At 44.1% G+C, this 9,223-nt stretch overlaps 1 long non-coding RNA gene across 2 annotated transcripts; it reads right to left on the bottom strand.

Moving 5' to 3' along the window:
- Positions 1 to 468: 468 nt before the first annotated feature.
- On the bottom strand, positions 469 to 8,664 carry LOC113919248. Of its 2 annotated transcripts, XR_003518910.1 has the most exons (4): positions 8,486 to 8,664; positions 5,346 to 5,591; positions 2,771 to 3,019; positions 469 to 2,183 (listed from the first exon to the last, which is right to left on the bottom strand). It is a non-coding gene; the product is annotated as an uncharacterized LOC113919248 (long non-coding RNA). The 2 variants fall into 2 exon arrangements; XR_003518911.1 differs by lacking the exon at positions 5,346 to 5,591.
- Positions 8,665 to 9,223: the final 559 nt, after the last annotated feature.

Genomic DNA, 9,223 nt, shown 5'->3' with positions numbered 1-9,223 from the left:
GGGCCCTGCAGGTTCTCCGCAGGATTCCCTCCTGCTGGGGCCCTTCAGGGCAGCTTGAATCTGCTGGGTTTCCAAGGTCACGGTGAACCCTCTGAGAGACCCTTTGATTTAACACGTAAGGGAATTCCCACTGGCTGATTAAATATTTTTATATTTTATCATTTTCCTGCAGCTAGCAGCTTTTGGCATGCAGGGTATTTTTATGTACGTTATAAGTAAATATTATGGGGTCAGTCACAGAGACGAACACGGACCCGCAAGCCTGGGGCTGGAAGACATTAGGCTTCACTGAAAAAAAAAAATGGGAATAAAAAAGGAAAATATTGAGGATTTGAAAGACTTGCAAAAAGCATTGCAACTGTGCCTCCAAAATCCAAAGTTAATATAATTAGACCAATAGAAGCAAATTGATCTTAAGTGATATATCTAGATACCAAGGGATCACTTTGTTTAATTCATGTTATTTCGAGATTGCAGCATTTATTAGAAGGGGGTAAGCGGGGTTACACTTTCACAGTAACAACCATGAGTTTTGTTTTCCAGACAAAACTAGACCTTTCCAGACTCTTCCACAAAGCACAACAGACGGATTCCTAGGATGCCAAGCCACTACTCAGAGTTTCCAGGGGCCACAGGCCACTTTTGGTCCAAATGTCCCCTTGGAAAAGACAAGAAAGAAAACATCAAGGGTGGGCTCCTGTGGTGTTAAGCTCCAGTGCCCTCTTGAGTGGTGGAGTCTGGGTGATCTGCTTGGAAGCTGATCTCATAAAAATCCTCCTTGACACAGGGTGATTCATTGCAGGAAGTGCATCCCTTCCTGGGAAACCACTAACCCTCTGAGCCTGTTTCCCAGCCGCCCCGCCTGGAAATCGCCGCAGAACTCATGCGGAGTGTCTGGGTCAGCGGCTCCAGTGTGGTAGCTGCCTCCGCATGCCTCCCCAGAGCATTTTTTCCACTTTTCTCTCGGCTCCCCTTGTGGCCGTCACAGGGCAGGAGGAACCGGAGGAGGCGCTCCACCATCATATTGGATACGCGTTGCTGCTTGAGCTTTGCCCTCCTGCTCTTTGCGCATCGACTCTGCCGGAGCTTCGCCGTTTGCCCCTCCGCTACGCCGGTCGGCTTCGATAAGTCCAAACCATTTCAGCCTTTCCAATCGGCTGAGTGCCTTTCTTCAACACACCCCGTAAATGCTCTCCTCCCTCAAGGTGCTTTCAACACTGGTCGCTGGCATCTTCAAACCTAAGAGCTCAGCCTAACCCCCGATCAGGAACAAATTCTCAGTGTCAGGGATCCGGCAATAAATGTATTGGCAGGAGGGGAGAAAGGAGAAAACGGGAAGAGAGAGGAGAGAAGGGAGGGAGGAGGGGAGGAATCCGCCTAGAGCACAGTGCACAGTCCTCCTGGGGGTTTGGAAACACCTGCTGAGCACCCGGATTGAAGGTGGACCCCTGTGACGGCGGCGGTGAGAACCTTCCGCCCACGAGGCAGCGCAGTGGAGGCAGGATGTCTGAAAGGGCCTGGAAGGAAGGAAAGAGCTGACGGGTCAGAGGAACTAGGAACAGGGCTGACTTGCCAGGAGAAGGGTGTGAAGTACCAGCCCAGCTCCATGGAGGAAGGTGTGCCAGAGCTCCTGCCACGATCCACGGCTCTGGTCGCTGCAGCCCTTCCCAGGATGGTCTGGCAACCCCGTTTGAGTGGGGCGGGTTCTCAAGTTGATCCAAATGGAATGAAAGCCTTCTGGAGTCTAAATATGATGGTGTCTTCTACTTCCTTTTTGCCTACCTGGCCTGCATCTGGAACGTCAGGCAGAGATTGCACCGTCTGTTGTGGAGCCAGTCTCCGCCCACACTGGTGAAGAACGTTCTCACCACCCCGCCCTCCTCCACGGCTGCTGGCCGTCTTCACTAACACCCACACTTACCCCGAGAGCTGAGTTCTAAGAGCTGCAAAAGAGAATCACATAAAGAAATTGTCTGCCCTCTAGAAGCTACTGTAAAACATTGTCCAGTTGTTTTCTCTGCATGGAAACTGGGGTACCAACTGACCATCTGCGTTTAGGTCCTCCTTGGAGAAGGTCTGGTGGGATTTGGGGGAAGGAACCTACTAAGGGGCGTACTTACTTCAATTCCAGGAAATGAGACTTTCTTGACTTTCCAGGTAAATCCTTCAAGGCTAGGAAATAGCTAGGGAGGGAATGAAGACAAAGACAGACAGATGATGAGTTTTTGGCAAATCCTGTGTAGTTAAGGGCAAGTTTTATTGTCTAAATGTACAAAGTAGATCTTCGATGATAATTATTAATATTTAATAAGATGAAATACTAAGTGCCAGGCAATGTGCAACTCTTCTCTCGGTCCTTACAAGAAGCCTATAAACTAGATTCTTTGACTATCTCTGTTTTACAGAAGGGGAAACTGAGGCTGACGGATGTGAAGCAAAATGCTCAAGGCCACGCAGCTGGTAAATGGTAGAACTTGAATTTTTGAATTTGTTTCTAGTTGCTATTCTACTCTCTTTGCACTTTGGGTCACACGTATACATACACGAACTGGGTAAATCCTCTTAAATAAATCTTGTTTCAAGATTAAAACCAACAATTGCCTTTTCCCCTCTGGACTGACGAGTTTTCGCTGCTTGCATCTGCAGTGACTACCTCTGGAGCAGGTTTGCTTATGCACTGCACTATGCCATTTAACAAACTGACGACACCCCTGTCCCCACTGTCCAGGTCCACCTGCCAGGCCCCACAACACGGGCACTATGTACTCACAGAGATTGGCCCTTTCTCGTGGGTCTGGAGCCCTGGACTCGAATCTCCAGTTGCTGCTGACTGACTTTAATGTGGGCAAGTCAAGGTCCTCCATTTTCTGTTTGTCCTCGAAGATTCTGCAGTGCCTCCCGGCCCAAGGCGTCCACCTCAATAGCCGTGTCCCGGAGAGAGGAAATTTTGATCATGACATTCTCGAGCCATCTTCCAGCTGAACGCCACTCTGCTTTTTTGCATTTGTGCAGGGAGCGGCTGGAAGGAAGGTCAGGTTTTGTTCACCAGTTTCTCTTGACTCTACTTCTCATTTCTGGCCTCTGTGCAAACGAGGTTGCGTCTAAGGTTCAAGATCCATGTCACTCCACAGCTAACCCCGGTCCCTCAATATGAAGGCTGCTCTCAGGATCTCAACAACACCTATTCTGTGGCCCTTAGAGAAGGTTCACTGAAAGAGAGGCATATTTCTTCAAACCGCAATTTCTAAATGCAAGCTATTGGATGGCAGAGAAACCAAAGCCCCTCGTAGCAACGGTATTACCCCATCCTAAGCCTCTGTTTCTACTTTCAAAATGTGCTAAAACAATAATAATAATAATAATAATAAAGCTATTCCAAATATGCCAAATCTAAAAAATCTGCCCTCCCACACTCCACTATTGTGACTGTTTCTAGTTGATATTTTATAATCTTATCACTTTGAGCCACACATCCACATACCACCCTGGGTTATTTATGAAGATAAATCTGCTGAGATCAAAATTGACAATTATTTTTTGCTTTGTCTAAATTTATTTTTGCTGCCTTGGAAGAAAAAAGATTTTGAAAATATTTTCCAGTGGGTTTATTTGTTTAAAAAAGATTCCGGTAAAGAAATTAACTCTGAACAAAAAATATCTTTCGGGTCGTCAACTACCAACTACCACATATTTGGATTATCTTGAATTATCCAGGAGCTGACAATTCGGTTTTCGGATTATTTGTAACCTTGGCTGTGTTACTACGTTTCGATGTTTTCAAAGCTTGTCTAAAAGTATAGCTGCAATAATTAATTTCTGGCTCCTGGTGAGCATGGGCTTACTAGCTAATTGAACCTTGCATTACCCATACTTTATGAGCTTTGTTTTTCTCATCTCTGAAGTAGAAAGAATAATACCCTACTGTATAGAAACTGCCATGAGAATTAAAAGACATAATATAGGTGAAATAATGATTGCCTACCCCACAGTAAGTGCTCACTAAAGGGTAGCTTGAAAATATTATCTGAAGAGTGAAGTTTAAAATTAAACTGGGTGACAAGAATTTGTGGGCATGTCTTCTGTCCCCCACAAGCCTCTGTGCTCTGGGAGGGTGGGCAGTGGCCTCCTCAGACCTTCCCCCTTCCCCAGTGTTCAGACTGGTCCCGAGATAGAGCAGTCTCTCAGTGAATACTGGTAGAATGAAAATCATCTGAATCTCAACCGGCCGTGAACTCCAATGCATTGACAAGCAGTTGTGTATAGTTGTCTATATTTAGAACCAAATTCTTTTCTCTAAGCACATTTTTAAAATTTAACTCTAATCGTAAAGATCCTGTTTTTGTGTTCCTCCTCTGCTTAAGAAACTGAAGCTGAAATTCTAATGTGAATTCAGTAGATTAGTGTTAAATAAGCTCACACCTAAAATAAGTCAGCAGATAAATGATGTCATCGGCTTTTCCGGGGAGAGGTAAAATCGAGACAACTTGGGAGAACAGCAGGACTTTGTTATTTGTGGACAGCTGAAGTACAATGAAGAAAAGATTCAACCTCACACGGGAATGCATTGACCACTCTCCCTGGAGGAGGCCAAGGTCATGAGGCCACCTGCTTGAAAGAGTCAGTTAAAAACACACTGGGCTTGAACATGTTGCTTTTGCTCCATAAGGAATATATTTCCCAAGTTTTCATGTAATAAGCTTTTTGTACCCTTTAAATATATAAAAATAAGTGTATGGGCAAATGCTCCAAACTAACACACAAATATTATCTGGGGCTACTGCAATATTCTAAACATATTTGGCTCAGATTCAAGTTCTGTGTGTATGTGCTTGTGTTTAAAGCAAACTTCAGTTCAGAGGACCGTATCAGTATTAGTCTAACAGATAGTTCAAATGCCCAATATATGCTGTGAACAGTGCGAATAAAGCTAACAATTTGGCACAAAAGAGTAAGAGGAAAAATGCTCAGGTGCTGGAATGGAAGATTGGGGCCACATTGTGCAGTGCTGTGCTTCTGAATTCAGAATATATTTTACCTTAAGGGACAAGGTTGGGAAATAACGTTGACCTGAAATGAAAAGCAACATAAGTATTGGCTACCTGGAGAGCCACGATGGAAAGTTTCCCCGGCTGAAAGCAGCTTTATTGGACAAGTGTGCCCTGGGAGCCAGGAGTGGGAGTGCCCACCCACATGCTGAGTATTTGTCATTCTTTGTCCCGGTCAAAGAGCCCCTGGAGGTTTCTGGCAGAGTAAATGGCCTCCTCATCGGGTCTGTGCTTAAGAAAGGCCTTTCGACAGTGAGGGGAACGCATTAGAGAAGGAGCAGTTGGTGTATTTGATCTCACCTCATGGGTAGCTCTTTTCTAGACACAGGAGACAATAGATACCTCCCTCTGCAGTTTCCCCTGGGCACTTGTCTTCTCAGTTTTCGGGAAGGCAGGATGATGCCACTCCTGGGACAGGCTTCCCGTGACGGCAGGGTGCTGCTCTGCTTTGCCCACCCACAAAGGGAGGGCAGTCTTCTTGTCATTCACTTGCCTTGCAGGAACTGAACCATAAATTTGTCTGCATTTCGGATTATAGGACTGAGGCTGTGTGTTTAATAAGACACATTTTCTGAACCCCAAGCAGAGTATCATTTTCATAAATATTACAAAGTTGTTCAGGAAAGTGAATTCTTATCTTTTGACCCAAAGTACCCTCCAGAATCTACTGGTATCTGAGCGCATTACTCCAACCTCAGAAGCACTTCTCTGAAACAGAAATAGCCGCCAAGAGCACCGTGTGTCACTCAGACTTCCAGCAGGAAACAGATGGCACTCTCAAGCTGAGTAAGAGAGGGATGCTAATAAAAAGGTGAGTTACAAAGGTGCGGAAAGATCTGGGGATGTGTGCAAAGGGGGCGCTGAAGGATCTTGGGGCTAAAACAGCAGAAGGTGATGGTGATTGGAAAGCTCTTCCTTACCCCCCAGGTCTGAAGGGACATGTGCCGGGTCCAGATCTCAGGGTGGGTAGCCGTAGGGAGAGGGTCACTGGAGGAGAGTTGTGATATTTGATGGAAAGATGTGGCCAAATTGTGTCCATGGCAGGAAGGGAATTAAATTCACAGCCTCCCTCTCCTCCCACTGGGGCTGAGAACCCATTGATGTGGTTTGTGCAGATCAGCCTGCCGGACACAGACTAGGACAGAGAAGGGTGGAGAGTATATCTGGAGGGCAAAGAGAAAATAACCAGCTCAGTGCAGTTTTGGTATGCAGTAAATCCACATAAAATAATAGTGGTGGGACATCTGAAAGATGTTGGACTAGGAAGCTCCAAGCTCATGTTCCTCCATATAATCGTGGGGAAAAAACCCTCGAAAAACCCTTGTCCAAATGGCAACCATCTTAGACACAAGTGGTGGCAACTCGGTTCCCAGTTCCACTCTTTAAAATGGAGAGAGCAGACCTTATTTGCAGATTATTGTGTACCTCTGTTCTAACCTGGCTGGGGATACCTGAAGAACTCGCTTGCTCTCTCTTTCTCACATAATTCGAGACACAGGTAGGAAAAGCTACAGGCTTCCCTCATAAAAGCAACCAGAGAATACACACGCATGGACACCCCGGGCAATAGATTCTCACTGGAGGCATACAGTATACCATCTAAGGGCTGGAGGAGAAAGTGGGGTAAGACTTTGGGAAATCAGGAGATTCAAAAGCAGTGTTTGTATAGGGGAATCTAGAAAGCCACATGCATACCCAGGGAAGACATATGCTCACAAAAATCAGACGATTTTAACCTTTCACTTTAAGGCTGATGTCTAGGCCAGCAGGGAGTCTGCTTCTCCCTCGGACCCTCTTCCCTCTCGTGCTCTCTATCTCTCATTCTCTCTCTCTCAAATAAATAAATAAAATCTTTAAAAAAAATAAAAATAAAAATAAAAGGGCGCCTGGGTGGCTCAGTTGGTTAAGCGACTGCCTTCGGCTCAGGTCATGATCCTGGAGTCCCGGGATCGAGTCCCACATCGGGCTCCCTGCTCAGCAGGGAGTCTGCTTCTCCCTCTGACCCTCTTCCCTCTTGTGCTCTCTATCTCTCATTCTCTCTCTCTCAAATAAATAAATAAAAATCTTTAAAAAAAAAATTCAAGAAACTTAAATAAATAAATAAATAAATAAATAAATAAAATCTCTAAAAAAATAAAAAATAAAAAAAAAGGCTGATGTCTAGGCTGAGAGCAAGTCTAACTAAGGGAGGAGTAACCCAGCCAAGGCTGTGAGTGGGGATTGCTCTCTCTCTCCTCTCTCTCTCTCTATATATATATATAGATATATATATGGTTATATATATCTATATATATATATATACAGATAGATATATATCAGTGTTTTCGTTTGTGTGTTTCAGCTCCTGGCATAAGAAAATCTCTATCAAACTGTGTTAACTCAACACAGGCTAAAGTAACAGAGGCTTCAGTGAGCACATACGGCAAGGAATAGACTTTGCAAAAATAGTCTGGAAAAGTCTCAAAACAAATGGACTATCCCAGTCTCCAAAAATTAAAAAAAAGCAAGCCCTGGGGAAAGGGAGAAGTCGGATATCCAGAATTACTATACTATAATAATGTAATGCCCAGTTGTCAATGATGGTGACAACAACAACAGCAAACCCAGGAAAATACGGCTTGTTGAAGGGACAAAATAAATGGGCAGAAACCATCCCCAAGAAGGCGGACAATGGACTTACTAGACAAAGACTAAAACAATTCTTTTTCTTTTTTTAATTAGTCTCCACTCCCAGTGGGGAGCCCCAATGGAGCTTGAACTTATGACCCTGAGATGGAGACCTGAGCTGAGATCGAGGGTCAGATGCTTAGCTGACTGAACCAGCCAGGTGCCCCAACAACTCTTTTAAATATGCCTAAAGTGCTAAGGGAAAACATGGACAAAGAACTAAAGGAAATCAGGCACAGAATAGATCTTAAAAATGAGAACATCAACAGAGATAAGAATTATAACAGGGAAATAAAGAGAAATTCTGGAGTGAAGAAATGTAATAACTGAAATGGAAATTTCACTAGTGGGCTGCAATAGCAGAGATGAGCAGGCAAAAGAGAAAAATCAGAGAATTGGAAGAGAGGGCGTCTGAAATTCTCAAGCCTGGGGAGCAGAAGAGAAAGGATAAGAAAGTGAACTGAATCTAAGGAACTTCCAGGATACCATCCAGAGAACTGATACTGGCAGCCCTCAGAGACAGTGTGGGCTCAGCTTCAGACCACCACAATAAAGTGAACACCCCGACAAAGCGAGTCAAATGAATGTTTTGTTTTCCCATTGTATATAAAAGTTCTGTGTACACTACACTGTAGCCTATTAAATGTGCAGTAGCATTATGTCTAGAGAAACAATATATATACCTGAGTTAAAAAATACTTTATTACTAGATACTAACCATCATCTGAGCTTGTAGCAAGTAGTAATTTTTTTTTGCTGGTGGAGGGTCTTACCTTGATGTTAATGGCTGCTGACTGATCAGGGTGGTGGGTGCTGAAGGTCAGGATAACTGTGGAAACTTCTTAAAATAAGACAACAGTGAAGTATTCTGCATCAGTTGACTCTTCCTTTCATGAATGACTTCTCTGTAGCATGCAATCCTGTTTGATAGCATTTTACTTCCATTAGAACTTCTTTCAGGGATGCCTGGGTGGCTCAGTCAGTTAAGCTTCTGCCTTCAGCTCAGGTCATGATCCCAGAGTCCTGGGATCGAGTCCTGCATCGGTTTCCCTGCTCAGGGGGAGCCTGCTTCTCCCTCTGCCTGCTGCTCCCCCTGCTTGTGCTCTCTCTCTCTCTGAAAAATAAATAAATAAAATCTTAAAAAAAAAAAAAAGAACTTCTTTCACACTTGGAGTCAATCCCCTCAAACCCTGCCACTGCTTTGTCAATTAAGTTCATGTAATAGTCTAAATCCTTTGTTGTCATTTCAACAATCTTCATAACATCTTCACCAGGAGACGTTTCCATCCTTTTTTTTTTTTTTTTTGCTCATCCATAAGAATCAACTCCTCATTTGTTAAAGTTTTATCATGAGATTCCAGCAATTCAGTCAGATCTTGAGGGTCCACTCCTAATTCCAGTTTTCTTGCTGTTTCCACCACATCTGTAGTCAGACCACATACAATATTCATCAGTTAAGTTTGCTATCTTATATAATAAGTATGGTGTGTGGCACCTTAAAACTCACAAAT

The sequence above is a fragment of the Zalophus californianus genome, chromosome 3 (genome assembly GCF_009762305.2).
Source record: "Zalophus californianus isolate mZalCal1 chromosome 3, mZalCal1.pri.v2, whole genome shotgun sequence".
Classification (NCBI taxonomy): domain Eukaryota; kingdom Metazoa; phylum Chordata; class Mammalia; order Carnivora; family Otariidae; genus Zalophus; species Zalophus californianus.
The sequence above is the reverse complement of the archived record's forward strand: the minus strand, read 5'-3'. Positions and strand labels throughout refer to the sequence as shown.